The sequence below is a fragment of the Protopterus annectens genome, chromosome 1.part0 (genome assembly GCF_019279795.1).
Source record: "Protopterus annectens isolate FY-2018-M chromosome 1.part0, PAN1.0, whole genome shotgun sequence".
Lineage (NCBI taxonomy): Eukaryota > Metazoa > Chordata > Ceratodontiformes > Protopteridae > Protopterus > Protopterus annectens.
The window spans coordinates 415,186,499-415,202,082 of record NC_056725.1 but is presented as its reverse complement, the minus strand read 5'-3'; the positions used below and the strand labels follow the sequence as shown (position 1 = coordinate 415,202,082).

General features: G+C 38.6%; 1 protein-coding gene across 1 annotated transcript in view; it reads right to left on the bottom strand.

Annotated features, from left to right (window-relative positions):
* Positions 1-10,958, bottom strand: part of CUL9 (cullin 9) — a 2,881,018-nt gene extending 2,870,060 nt beyond the window's left edge. The window contains exon 1 of the mRNA XM_044060287.1: positions 10,775-10,958. The gene's annotated coding sequence lies outside the window, so the exon portion shown is untranslated. The remainder of the gene's footprint in view (positions 1-10,774) is intronic.
* Between the last annotated feature and the right edge of the window lie 4,626 nt (positions 10,959-15,584).

Below are 15,584 nucleotides of genomic sequence, written 5' to 3'. Positions count from 1 at the left end.
TGAGTCTCACAAGGGATAATTGGCTTGGCTTAAAATGGCTCGCAAGGGCAGTTAGCTTAATACTAACCTATGAACCTAACCTATAAAAATCAAACCCTGCACCTTATACATACATACACACACACACACACACACACACACACACACACACACACTTATATATATATATATATATATATATATATATTTTTTTGTTAATTTGATAAGAATTTCTTTGGTGGAGGATTTTGTATTTGTATACTTATTTATATATGTGATTTTATATGCATGAGTGTTAAAAGAACAAATATACATGTGAAAATGTTTCGGGTTTTATTGAATCTATAGAGTTTTTAATTATTTTTGGTAGGACTGCCTTTTGTTTTCTTACACATACAGAAATGGTTCTTTAAGTAGATTTAATTAAATAATGGATCCTGTTTGAGTCAAGGAGGCGTGACCTTTTGACATTTTTTTTTTTTTTTTTTTAAACTATCATACTGTGTTTCTACATTCATCTGATGAAGTCTCTGAATGAGCAGAGACGAAAGTGCTTACCTATTCGTCTTTATTAAACTTCTGCATTGTTTAGTGGGGGTCTATATCACCATACTGAATGGTGATAATGCCAAATGTTGAAAATATCAAAAGTTCATGACAGCGAACTTGCTATTGTGGGGGGCTGCACCCCCCCCCGCTAAATATATATTCCCACTCCGAGGTCACACTACAGTGAGGAAAGGGCAAATATCCCAATCCTCACTGTACCGAGACCCCAAAAAACACTTTCATTCTTGTGAACTTTTGATATTTTGGCGTTCGGCATTATCACCATTCAATATGGTGACATAGACCAGTTTAGTGGACTTGTGTTTTGCTTGCTTTTTGGATTACCGACTTTTGCTGGAGTGTTTGGTTTTATTTGTTTGTGGTCTTGCCGTTGCAAACTCTCAGAACTAGGCATAAATCCCTACATAAAGCAACAGGGTTACTGGCTGGCTCACAAATTGGACCCAAAAAGTCAGGATCAGGAAGACCAGTCACCAGCAGAGTACCCCAGGGCTTAGTGCTGGGCCTGCTCCTGCTTGGCATCTACTTCTCAGATGTCAAGGGTACTGTCAAAGGTCTCTGACCCAGTACGTTTGCAGATGACTAAATTGGGAGTTATCATAGGATTACCCCCTCCCCCCACACCATCATCATACAACAGGTCAATGACGGATGACAAAGCCACAGATTAAAATGCAATGCAAAGAAATGCATTATGTATTCCCCTTTGGGAAATCATCCACCCAAGCTAATTACTCCAGCAATAAAACAAAAAACAACCCTAAGAGACGACCCAATAGTTAGGAATCTGGGAACTAATCTGGCCTTCGACCAACATGTAGCCAAGATAAGAAAATCATTCTATAATCACCCAACTCATAAGCAAAGGTATTGCATCCAGGTCTAAGGAAGTTATGCTATCACTCTACTCAGCCCTTATCAGACCCAGAGTGTACAATTTGGCATGTACCTGACCAGGTACTTGCAACAGCTGAACACCCTCAAAGGTTCCTCACCAGGAGGAGCCCTGTCCTACACAAAATCACCTTAAGGCCCCACATCTGTACTCTGTCTCCTAAGTTACTGAGATGCGATTTATGCCTAGCACACAAGGCATCCTCATATCCAGCTCTGACAGATCTCTTGCACATAGCAAAACAAACAGCATCAAAAACACTACGTCCAAGAACCTGAACTTTGCTTTCGACATAAATACAGCATGCTGGAGAGACAAACATGTGTCTCAAAGGAACTCCATGCTATGGAATAAGCTGCTCATTTATAGGAAGCCAAGTTCATCGCTGATCCTATTCAAAAGAAACCCTGATCATTGGATGGGAAAATTGCAAATGCATCCCCGGTCTGGCCGGTACGTCTCTGATGAACAGAGGTTGACGGTACTAAATGCGAACGGCAACGTACTGATAAACCAGAAAAATAAAAAACGCAGCCCAGGTGCCACAAACGAGATCTTTATTACCAATTTAAGCACTTTCGTTCAATGAAGAACTTCTTCAGAAACTAAAATCCTCCATGAATTCTCCACTTTTATAAACATACAGAATTGGCGCCAAAAACTAATCAGCACCAATTCGGTATGTTTATAGAAGTGGATGAATTCATGGAGGATTTTAGTGAATAACAGTACTGATAATAAAATACCCAGTATAAAGGACTATATGAATGCATGGTTAAAGTAAGGAGGGCAGAAGAGATAGTAAACTGGTAAAGGGTTAGAGCACAAAGTGTAAAAGATAGCAAATATAAGTTAAGGACACACAGAAATTAAATAAATATAATATATAAAATGTGGAAGAGAGGTCATATATTAGGGCACAAAAATAATGTGAGGAAGACAAGGGGGCCTGACTGGTGAAGCAGAGAGTGGGTGAATTAGGTGATGTGTGGAGAGGAAAAGCATCTGTAAACTGATTCGGACCGGAGAGGATTTTTAAGATGAGCATGGAATGAGAAGCATGTAGGAAGAAGGCATGATTAGTGCAATGAAGTCTGTCTTTTGGGACACTGAAGTGGAACAAAGTGGTTAAGACTTCTTAGATTGTAATTAGGAAGCCACCTGAATAAAAGTCGGTTGCAAGGGAAAGAGAAGTGTTCTTTGAGAAGATTGTAGCGTTGGGACCCAAGAAGCACATTTGCACACTGTTGGACAGATAGCCAAATGGCTTTACTAAGAGTGATATGACGACGCTCATTTCTAGGGGAGCGGATAATGAAATGGCAGAGTGGATTACAGTCTGGATGCGGGAATTTTTCTTTGATTCTGTTCTAAATTGGTGGAAGTCCATATACAAGCTGAACTAGAAGAATATCCTTGCCTACAGCATTCCTGATTGGTCAAGAGAGAGAGAAAGGGGAAAATTGTGTATGACCAAAACAGAAGGTAATTTATTTTATTTTCTTCCACATTTGCTGTAGGTGAAGGTGAAAGTGCGGGATCGAGCCAAGGTATTTGAAGGGGATGACGTGATCGATGGAGTTGTCAAGATGGTCATGGATAAGAAGTAATTGGTATTTAGTCTGCCATTCACAGGCAGTACTAAACAGCACTGTTTTAGATTTGGAAGTGTTCAGAATAAGCTGTTTGTTATTAAGCCATTTGGTAAGAGAAAAGAAGTCATTTTGTAATTATTGATGCTTGGAAGAGGTCAATTTGGTTGAAATAAGACCATGTTATCAGCACAAAGACAAAGGGGGGAGGTGAGAGAGGTCAAGTGGTAGTTTATTACTGCAAATGGAAAAGAGCCGAGAGCCAGAATGGAGCCATGAGGAAGTCCTTTAAGACAAGTGGTGGAAGGAGAGAGGATGTTGGGAAACTGCATAGAAGTACCAGTTGGAAAGAATGTTTAAACCAGAGAGCTGTAGCTGAGCTAATTCCAATTTCAGACAGGTGATCTAAAACAATGTTATGGTCAACCACAATGAAAGCTCTGGTGCAGTCAAAGATGGTTAGAACATTGAGGCCTTTGTCCATAGCCAGAAGGATACAAGTGTCCAGAATGCAGCACAAATGCTCCTACCAGCCCGAAAGTCATGCTGTTTTGAGGATAGTAGATGACATTGGTAGGTGTAATAACCAAGCGGATTAGTTTACCAAGTATGGGAAGAATGGAGACTAAATGGAAATCAGTTTTTGGAGGAGGGACTTAATGGCTTTAAGAAAAGTTAAAAATGTGGAAGAGTACTACTGGGTGGCAGAGTGATGTATTCATTAGCACGGATGCTTCACAGCACTTTGTTTTCCAATTTGGGTCTCAGTATCTTCTTTGTGAAGTCTGCATCTCCTTCCCACATTCATGCAAAGTTAGTCTTAAATCCCAAAGACTAGCCATAATAATTAACTATCTGCAGTGCACGTGCATCCTACAATACATTAATGACCTACCCAGGATTAATGTCAGGTGTCTTACATTCTTACTCAGCCTAGGATAGGCTCCGGTTCTCCCACCACCCTGAACTAGATAAAAAGGGTTAATCAGGAATGAATAGAATAAAACTGTGCATCATTTATGGATACAGAAATAAAAACAAAGAAAACAAAATGGATATAGTCTGACTAAGTCTTTGGTTTACTGAAAGACGAAAGCTTGTACTAACATTATAACCAGAATAAGGTCTCTAACCTTTATTTAGACTTTTTTGGTGTGTTTACAATGTGTATGACTATTATCATCTGTTGGGACCGTTTTGCTTGTTGATTATTTATGGGCAATCAGAGCACGTGAACAACAACAAAATCTGTCAACAGCAGAACCATCCCATCACGCAACTACAGACTTAAGACTTCTACTTACAGATGTTACTCAGGATCTAAGGCCCCTAAAGAAGTCTAAAAGTTAAATTAAAAGACAGAGTTCTATGACAGTGAAAAAGTACAACAGAGAACCGCATCCAGTAAAAGGAAAAACTAAAGACATTATTGGGGGGAGGGGTGCAGGTAGTCCTGGGATCAGCCAGATTTGTTTTCAAACTTTTTTTTAAAAAAAAATGTCTGAAATATGCACCATAAAAGACATTCAGATACATTCCTGACTCTCAAGCCACACTTTTGGGTATGCCATCAGAAGCTGGCACTTTCTTGTCCAAATTATGACCACGTAGCCCTGCTGCTGTATCATGTTCCTAATGACAGAATAAGAAGGATGGGGTGATCCTAACACTCATATGTACTGCCAAGGTCCCCACACTCTTAACTATAGGTTCTAAATACAGCTCTTGAAGACACAACTTTAATCCTGCAGAGGCATTTTAGGTCAAATCTCTAACAGCCACTGAAAGAGTTAAGTTCCTCTTACTACTACTATAATACAGAAATGCAGGGCCTTGTACAACATGACATCACTTGCCAAATAAAATAAAACACTAAGCAATTCGTATCACATAAAATTCCTTCCAGCTAGGCATGGCAGCAAGGTGGCTTCATGAGCATTTCTCTGCCACGTAACAGTTAACTAATCACACTTCCAACACTAGAGAAATACTAAAAACGCCACAAATCAACAAAAAATATACACACACCTGACAACTTTGAGAGAGAGGAAGTTGAGAGGATACCTTGGATATATAGAGGAAAAGATAGAGACTGGTATCACTTTTCATGATGAGTATTTCAAACTATGTTATAGGGATATCTTTTTAAGACATTTCTGACTCCCAAACTGGTAAAGCTTTGGGTAAAATAGCAAATCACATAAACATCTCCAACTGGGCAAAGGCACAATCTAGCATCTCCTGAAAGGTTCCTTTAGCAACCCCCCTCCAGCCTTTGACTATACAACTAACTCAATGTTTTACAAACTTTTACATGCTTTACCACTTACCCACTTCACAGACACCCTCTGAGAAAGACCCACTTTTAAATGAAGTCACTGAATCTACAAAATATCTAGTGAAATGAACCCTAGAGTGCCCTTTAAGCAATAATCATAAAGAACAGTTAATTCCACCTAGCTTTTCAGAGAACAAATAAATATGAAACAATTAAGCAAGAGTAACACCAGTAATGTTAAAAAATATACCTCAACCTAGAACAAAATAGAAAGGTATTGAAGACTACCCCCTGGGATTCATTAATGCCTACCCAAGTGTACACCCTTCTGTGTGAACAGACTACACAAGTATAACTCACACCTTCTTTCTCCTAATTTTAGTTTTCCTAATGATTTTCTTGTAGCCATACTATCAAGGGGGATTCAATAAGATGTACACCATGTAAATCGATGAGTAACTAGAAATCACAACAAATGAGGTAGGGATGTTCTTGAATACAGACTGTGTAAACTTAGTTTACACTTAGTGTAGACATTAATGAATCTGGCCTTACCTAACATTAAAGAAAGCACATAAACAGCTTGCACTCCCGCACTAAGGGAGTTAATGAAAGACACAATGAACCAACTGTACATGTTTAACAGAGAACAAGTCATTTCTTATAAAGTAAAAAAGTGCAACTGCACAAACAGATATATATACGCAACAAAAAAGACAAGGCAATACGACATAAAATAAGCAAGCAATAGTTAAAGAAAGAAAATGCTACTTTTCCAGAGTAACTGGTGGCTCAAATGCTCTGTCACATACCATGGTAAAGATCTACATACAAGACTAAGCAGTATACTGATCTAGACATTTTCTAATGTTCACAAGGAAAAGGAAAGTCTGTCAACTCAGCAATAGTACTTTGTACGGTACAATTTTGTCCAAAGTTTAACATCAAATCTTGCCATTTCATCTGTTGTTAGGTATAATAAATATCAGGCGACCAAAAAAAAGTATAAAGTGAAAGAAAGGGTTGAGGAGCACAACCCCCCTACAAAAAATTTTCAAAAAAAGTATTGATATTTACATTTCAATGAAATGCAACAATCTTAATTTCGTCAGTCAATCACGATATACACTAGAATATGAACTATACCCGGTTCAACTGCAAATATCCTGACATCAGCTTCTCTAAACAGTCTTATTTGTAACAGCTGCTGGACTTAAATAATGGTTCCCTCATACACAAGCTTGGGACAGTGAAACATTAAATTCCTTTAAATACCATGGTATCTAGTTATATTCATGTCCAAAATGATTTACATATTCAAAAAAAATAAACAAATAAATAAACAATAGTACTTAAAGCCTACTACTCTTAAGCTTCTTACAGTTGCAGTAAATTCTGGAAAATTATCATCATCACCACTTGCATAATGTCAAGACACACTGCAGGTTACACTTTAAATATGTCCGATGATAACCCCATACAACACAGACAGATTTACTTATATTACTGTAAAGAATGCAACTGTCTTCGCAGAAACCTTATTTTATTTTTCCATACAATTTTTGTTCCCAGATATCTCTCCTTCCAACCATCAAGTTCCACAGTCAGCCTATCATGGTTGTTGACATCCTAGAATACTACAGAAAGGAGGCAAGAGCTGCATATCATGACTGTCATTCAACAGGGAATAAGAACTACTTTTGTACACTCAAACTCCCACTGTTTGCCAAAAAGAAAGACCGCAACATTAGCTAAGCCAAACAGTGTAAGTGCACACGTCTCCAAGCCTATAATTGCAGCAACTGTGTATTTGCACTCCTTGGCGAGCTTATGCTAACAAGTCCCTAGCGGTAACTGCAACGATCCCGATCCTTCCCTAAGGTAGAGTTTTTGCTGTATGACTTTGCCAAGAATCACACCCCAGAGAAGAATGAGCCTGTATCAGTTGCTCAGTCATATTCTTCCCCATCGGTCTCCTCCAGAACTTGGACTGAGAGTCGAACCCGGATCATCCAGTGTGTAAAGTTCACTAGCAGTATATTACACAGCCAGCACCTTTCTATATACCGCAAGATACAAACAAGTCAATTTATTTACAAACTGCTGAACAATGGAAAGTGTTCACCTCTGGTATCCCTTTAGCCAACTCCAAAGGACCCTGCACTCACAGATTAGCCATTCCATCCTACCAAGTACCACACCTTTCTCAGTGCATGCCCACAACTTTGGAACACAATTTCCCCACCCTATCATGCATATCCTATAATAATGTAATTTATAAAAGCAAAAATATTTTTCTAACCCAGCTCACAGCAGTTAATGTACAGACATCATATAACAATACTTTTCCTGCTACCTACAGGATTTTTTGATAAAAGCTCTATGAATAGCTAACACCTATATTATTATTACTGTGTTGCAAATAGCTGCCTTAATAGTATTACCTAAGATTCAACAATAGTGCTGTCTTGTCAATTACTGGTACACTGCAAATTGCTTAGGTGTTGGGAAGCACTTCCTCTTTTTAATCTGTTTAAAAGACTGAACTACTGTCATTTAATGTTGGATCACAATACTTGGCAAAAAATACATTTAAGATCTGATCTACGAATGCTGATGGGGCCACTCATCACTTCAGGAAGATCACTGTACCACTTTTTATATCAATGATCAGACTTATCACGGAATATAATGCTGCATATTATATCATTCGAACAAGCCAATTGAAAGAATGTGAAAAGGTATAATACCTCACTAGAAAAAATTACAAGATTGGAAAACTTAAAGGTTTCAGGAGCTTGTAATTATATTATTTTTCTCTTACAGATTACTCAGAAGCGACTCCAATGTGGCTGATAACTGATCAAGTTATACTTTGAAAATCTATTCCTGGAATACACTGCTGAAACACCTAACATCAGCTTGGGAAATCCCACACTACAGTAAAATATCAACAATAAAAAACTGAAAATGGAACATGCGGGAACAATACGTGCAGAATAATGTTCAGGAAGAGGAGTGAGGTTTAAAAGAAGGCAGGAATTGAACAATTTATGTAACACTGGACTGAAAGAGTTATAAAAAAAACATTTAATGCACATCTGTAAATAGAAAAAAATTTTGATATGGTTTGTTTTGCATTAATGCGGGTACATATGTCTTAAATATTTTAATTAAGGCGTTTTAAAAAAATATAACAAAAAATGAGACGCTTTCAAGAATTATGGGTAGTCTATTTACCATCAAAGGTCGTCAATTAACTTCTTTCCAAAGAGAAGATTTTAAACATACACGACACAATACTTTACAGAATGTATGTGTGCACACAAGTTGCATCAAATATACAAACGTGTGTTTATATGTAAACATTTATATGCACATATCTGTATAAACATGTTATACTCCTTTTTAATGTAATCATATGTTAGCCAAAGTAATAAATACCAACATGAGATTATGCAATCAAGCCCTTTGGAGACTAGTTGGTCCCAAGCATTATGATCAAGCTATAAACAAAATCAGTCCTCTGGTTTCACTACTTTCCGGTATCACTATTAATTGGTTTTCATGTTTATGGATCGCCGTTTCATTCTCCTAATTGCTGTTACTTCTAACTTACTGCATGTTATACTCCTTTTTAATGTAATCCATATGTTAACCAAAGTGTAGGAGTACTTTTCCGGTTGTGGCTTTAGTCTAACCAAAATACAACAATGCAGACTTCCACTTCTAACCTGCCTACATATTTCATGTGACTACGTCATTATTGAAGCCTTTTTTGGCCCTCTCCAATTAGTTTTACGAAAAAAAGGGGGGGATCCAACTTAGAAGTGATGTACAGTCCCCACCAAATCCCATAGGTACTGAAGAGGAGCTGTACAATACTTCATACAGCTGCTTTTTATTGTAGATTCTTATTACTAGACCACTCATGACCACACCAAGCAGACATGGACTTAACATTAAACAGTGCATGGAATAGTGTTGCCATTACCAACATCACATTCTACTAACTTCCTCAAATTATATAAAATCTCTGTGGTGGCATCAAGTACATTCGCAAAATTTTTAGCAGAAGAGTTATACAAGTTCTTTCCTTTACTCCAACTTAAAGTTAAAAGGTACAAAAACTTCCAAACCCCCATTTTTCCCTAGAAATGTCATAATAGCTAGTGTCCAATCAACACTAGACGTAAACAGTGGGATACTGAAAGACATTTAAAGTGACATGATCCCATCAACAGTGACATGGATCCTATCAGTAAACATTAAAAAAAATCTGTAACTGCCTGCTTTACAAAAACACTTTAAAACAGAAACAAGACTGGCACTTTAATTAAAAAAGGCAATTACAAATCCAAGCTACACCAACAGAAAAAACTGGAAGAAACTAGAACTCCGCCACCATCTAGTCATCACAATGGCTCTCATTTCAACCCAGTACTAACAAAGTCTTCACTCTAAAATATTGAAAAGATTACTTCATCCCAATTACAGTGAAAACAGAGATTCTACCAACCTCCACTAAACTGCTATTACGCAACCACCGTTGTGCAATTTTAAAGATAACGTATATGGCTTAACTGAAAGTAAAAAAAAAAAGTTTACTCACTTACAGCAAAGCATGCAAGCTAGCACATGCACAGAGTATGACACTATCGCTTGCTATCAACAAGACGTTGGCATACTAGTGCTAAAATGCAATAATAAAAAAAAAACTTTAAGGCCAACCCGGGGGGTCAATAAAAATTAGAGCTGACAGCAGTTACTGACATGAGCTTGTCCTGCCTTAAATTGCAGCAGTGACTTGTTCTACGCTCTCCAGTAACAATACCATGACTCAGCCAGACTAACGGACAAGAAAACTATCAAGTCTTAAGCATCTGAAGTGACAGCACTGAAAAGACAGTCACAACCTGACAAATGAAGAGTGAAGTCCCATCAGTTCAACCAAGAGAGCATATCAGCAACCACTCTACTTGCCACTTAGACTGCCAATACATATCTCCCACTTAAAGATCAAACGTGATATTATCCCAAAATTAGGTAAAAGAATTAAGAGCCCAAACATGTTCCCACCACTACCCCCTAAGCCGGTAAGACCACCAGGCCCAACATCCACCTTGTACCGCCTGCGATTAACGGCCCCACCCCCTTCAGTTCTCTAATGATCACTCGTGCGCTGGGCACCAAACACAAACATTGGGCCCAATATTTACTCTGCCCTAACATGAGGCCTGGAAGAAACTCTCTACTAGTAGCCTACGAGACCTTACTGTCACAAAACTTACTACTACTCCAGCACCATTCTCTACAGCTCTCACTCTAACTACAGCCACACGGGTGCGCGCTTCATAAAGTCACGGCCTCTCAATGCGCGGTCACCCAAACTCGCCATTCCAAAGAGTCCCTTAACACCAGGAACCTGCTGTCATTTTTTTTATTTCATAGCTGCCTTACCTGTTTCTCTCAGGCAATTCCAGACTGCTTGCGCCGTCTTTGCTGAATGCTCCGAAATCACGAGGTTCACGTACAACTCACAGTTTCCTTCTGACTCACTACCCCTACAATCCACCGTTGCACCTCCTCTGTCGGCTGCGCAAAGAGAGGAAAAGAAGAAACAACACTCACTTCCGGATCTACTCGTCGTCCGGCCGCCGGTGATAGCGGCAGCTCAGACCGAGCAACCGCTAGGGGTGTGGTTTTCGGTTTTGTTATGCATGTTTCTGTATAATAATTTAGTATTGTGTAAGTTGTATTTTAGTGCACCGTCTCTGTAATTTGTAGTTTTTATGTATAACTTCTTGTTAATATGCAAGCTAGGGTGTGTTCTGTCAGTTTTCACGTGGCTGTGTGTATTATAGACATACTTTATATCGTACACGTTTGTATGGTCGTGTGTTGTCTTGAAGCAAGTTTTAGGGGTCCAAGGCATAAATGCTTCAAACTGTTCTGATTATTGGAATATTGTATTGACGATTGCTAACGGTATTTTAAATTAGTGGCAAGTTAAAGCTCGTGTGCGTTTCGTAAATTAAAGAGAAAAAAATCCAGAACCTTTTCAGTTTAGATGGTACAGTTAATATTTATTATAGAGTGCATACTAAACGTCGCCACACAGTGTAGTGACTGAACTTCAGTTTTCATTGTGGTCTTGTATGTTCAATACTTTCACACTCCTGCTGTAGAATCGTAGTTGCATATGTATGTGCGCATATTTCTACTAGATGTACATTGATGCTGCAGGTGACATGTTCTGAACACTTTAGACCCAGTGCCAAATTCGTCACTGAAAACAACACCTGGGACAGCAAAATAGTGGCGCATTACCAGGCTTCTAAGTCTGCCACCTTCACCTGATTGCATGTTACTGCTTTCTTCACAGCTGTTAAATTTATGATCTGTTAGCGGCTGTGAGAGAATGTATGTATTCAACACAGAAGTAATGATGGCCACTGCTGTATATAAAAATTGCTGCATATACTGTGAAGATAACCACAACCTATTTTTATTCCTAATTCTATTGCTTTTTAAGAAAAGAGAAAGAAGTCTATAAATTGTTTAATTTTTATTTAAAACTGAACTATGTGCATGTATTTGATTAGCCTACTGTCTAATTACTCGTACTATGAGCAGTACTTAACAAAGCTTTTTTTTTTTTCCACCTCATGAGCGGACAGGTGATCTGCTGTGGCGACCCCTAACCAGGAAAAGCCGAAAGAAGAAGAAGGATTTAAAATGGACTGTGTCTTACGTCAGACAATGTGCAAAGACAGACAAAGGTACACATGAAAATATAAACCCAGCTTTGTGTCAAGCTAGGCTCAACAGTGTGATATCTAAAATTATAATTAAAATATATAAAGCTAGCATTATGGTACATATTAGGCATATGATGTACTAACTCTTTAAGAAGTTATTTATTAGTAGTTTGGGGTGTAAGTCATTAGTCTGGATTGGGTCTTGGCTTTTGGAATAAAGGCTTGATGGAAAAGCACTCTGTGAGCTCATGTATTCACTGTCTCCATGTTTCATGCTGACATGTTTATTAGCACGATAATAAAAAGTGTATATAGCTCTTAAATCGTGTGTACATCTAACTGAATGTTTAATGTAACTGTGTCTTCAACAGCTGTTTATCTCATACTGCATTGAGTTTGTTGTGCCAGTTCTAGTTGTTTAACTATTTTTCCTGCTTTTATGCCATTTTGTGAGTTATTAAAGTTGCTCTTCTGTTTTGGTGGTGTCTTATGCCATTACTAGTGACATAGAAACAGATGACTGAGTTATCTTGGGTGCACATCATGATGTGGTGTCACATATATTTTTCCTATTAAAAAAAATCCTGTTCAGACAAGAACACCCTTCCAAACACCCAAGCAGTCGCTAACTAGGCCCAGATTAAGCTGTTTTACTGGAAAATGGCTGCTTTATGTTATAATATAGTGGGTCACTGATCATCAGACTTTAGTCCCAAATAACCAAAACTGAAAATGGTCAGTATAACCCCTCAGAACTGTTCAGTTTCACAAAACATTTGACCTGACCATCAAAGAAGAAGAGTTTCACACATTTTCAAATTTCAACCAAACAGGATACAGAAAGTCAAAGGGTACTGTCTTTCTGGGCAAGAAAGTGGAAGCCATTTGCAGTTTTTTTTTTCTGAGAGCAAGAGTGTTACATATAAGAATGTAGTAAGTTTAATTAACATTACAGAGTCCTTTATGGGATTTAGCTAACATCTGAGAGGACTAAAAACTGCCATGGGAATGTAAGGCTAGTCTTCATGAGATCCAAAAAGGTCTGTGGCTTAGTAAGTACCTATGAACATATGAATTTCAAAAGATTAACAAACTGTAGAGAGAGTTGTGAATGTGCTGGCTAATAATGAAGTGTTTGAAAGCTTAGAGCTAAGAGTGAATTCAGCTTTGAAAAAAAACAATTTAAATGGTTAGAGAAACTGAACTAGTAAAAAGACAAAATGATGAAGTGAATGTATTAAATTATGTGAGTGAGTAAAATGTAAAGAAAATTGTAAATATAGTAAAAAGTATGATACTTGCTAAAGTAAGCATGTTCATGAGAAGCAGACTAAATACAAGCTTGGAAAATCTTGAAGGCATAATTGTTTGTGTTGAATCAGAATAGTGTGCTGCAAATGAAGGAACCAATATGTCTGTGTATTGACCTAGAAGTTACAGTGAGTACTGAATATGACAGCACTGATTGGTTTCCAATAAAATGTAGGGCCAGGCAAGGATACTTCTTGCCACTTTATGTATTCAACCTTTACAGTGAAGCCATCTTCAGAAAAGAAAATTTTGGAAGAGGAGACGTCTGTTTCAGAGTTGGCGACCAAAATATAAACAGTCTGCATTATGCAGCTGACACATCATCACCAGCAGCAAAGAGGACATGATGTATCTATTGAGAAGTCAAAGCCGAAAGTCATAATATGGGATTAAAACTGAACATAAACAAAACAAAGATCATGAACATGGGAAAATGAAGATTTTGAGCTAGAAGATGATAGACTAAAAGTTGTTTAGAATTATAATCTCTTGGGCTCTTTGTAAACATGGAAGCAACTAGCAGGGAAGAAATACTTCACAGAATAGCACTTGGTCACTGTACAATGAAGGCTCTCAACAAAGTATTCAAAAGCGAGGAAATAACACTCAAAACAAAGAACGGACTTGTCCACTCACTTGTTTTTCAGTGGTCAATTACAGATGCGAAAGCTGGACACTACAAAAATGGGACAGAAAGAAGATTGCCTCATTTGAACTTTGGTGCTGGAGAAGGATTCTGTGCATGCCGCTGACCACCAAAAGTACTAACAAATCGATTTTGGAAGACATCAGACCAGCTATGTCACTCATAGCCCAAATGCTGAAGTTACGACTGTCTTATTTTGGTCATACTGTCAGAAGAAAGAGATCACTGAAAGATATTATGTTTGAGAAGTTTGAAGGAACCAGGTGAAGAGGGTAACCTGCAACTGGATTGCTGGACACGTTGATGACAACCATAGGGATGACACTGGAGAACGTTGCAGGACTAGCATGGCACCGACTATTTGGATCTTTACTTCATCAAGTCGTTAGGATTCGAACCCGAGTCAATGCCACCTGCAGAGAGAGTGGCCCAAAACTAACATGGACTTTACAAAGCCTGTGTCAAAATGCCAGTTTTATACCATATGTACCACACAGTAAAGTGCAGTTTCCCTTAGGAGCACACAGAGATCACAGTCAGTCCGGGGCTGGTCCACTCCCTTTCTCTCCAGGTCCCCAATAAGACTCCCCACTGCCACAGCTATAGGGTCCAGATCTCAGCCTAGTGGGCAAGCTAAAACCTCCAGAATCCTCTCTGTCCAACCAGTGCTTCGTGTCCCTGCCCAAGTAGCTGATGCACACACCCACTTTGAGAAGAGTTTATACAACCACATAGACACTCCTGGGGAATTCCGGCTGGCACAGGTTCTCCAGCTTTCCGCCTTTTTTCCCAGACTATATGGTAGTACCACTTGCCACCATCCACTAATATTTATCAGCTACTCAAAGGCCCTTAAAAGGGTGTCCAATTATTACTATGCAATATTATTATCCAACTGGTAGTATAGCACAGGGCTAAAGCTGTTAAGAGTGGCTTTGTACAATTTTACCAAAGGCATGCAAGTACTCTAAATTATCTCTACAAAAACAGCAGCAGTTGAAAAGTTTTTAAAAATATTTAATAACAAATAGTCAAAACACAAGACAATACTTTTTACCACACAGTGCTAGTTCATAGGTTGGTACTAGGCTATTGGCCCTAGGGCCTATACAAGCCTAGCCATAACAATTCCCTGGATATTTCTTCCCACCATGTTTACTTCTCTGGAACCCTGTCTAGCAGGGCGACTGACATGATCCCCAGGGTGAATTTCCTATTTCCCATCCAATCATCAAGGTTCCTTTTGAAGAGGACCAAAGAGGCGCTCTGCTTGACATGTATGGGCAGTCTGTTCCAGAGTATGGGGAGTCTCTGGGTCAGGAACCTATCCCTCCAGCATGTTTTGTTCATTGTGATGACAAGGTTTAGATCCCTGGAGCGTGTGGCTCTGAGGGATTGGGATTTCTTTAAGTGGAGCATGTCCAATAGCTCAGGGTTTGACATGGCCTTGTATGTTAAAGCAGAGATCGCCTCTGAGTAGACGATATGCCACAGAGTATAGCTGGAGTTTTTTTAGACGGTCAGCATATGGTATCTGCTTTAGGCCTGTGAT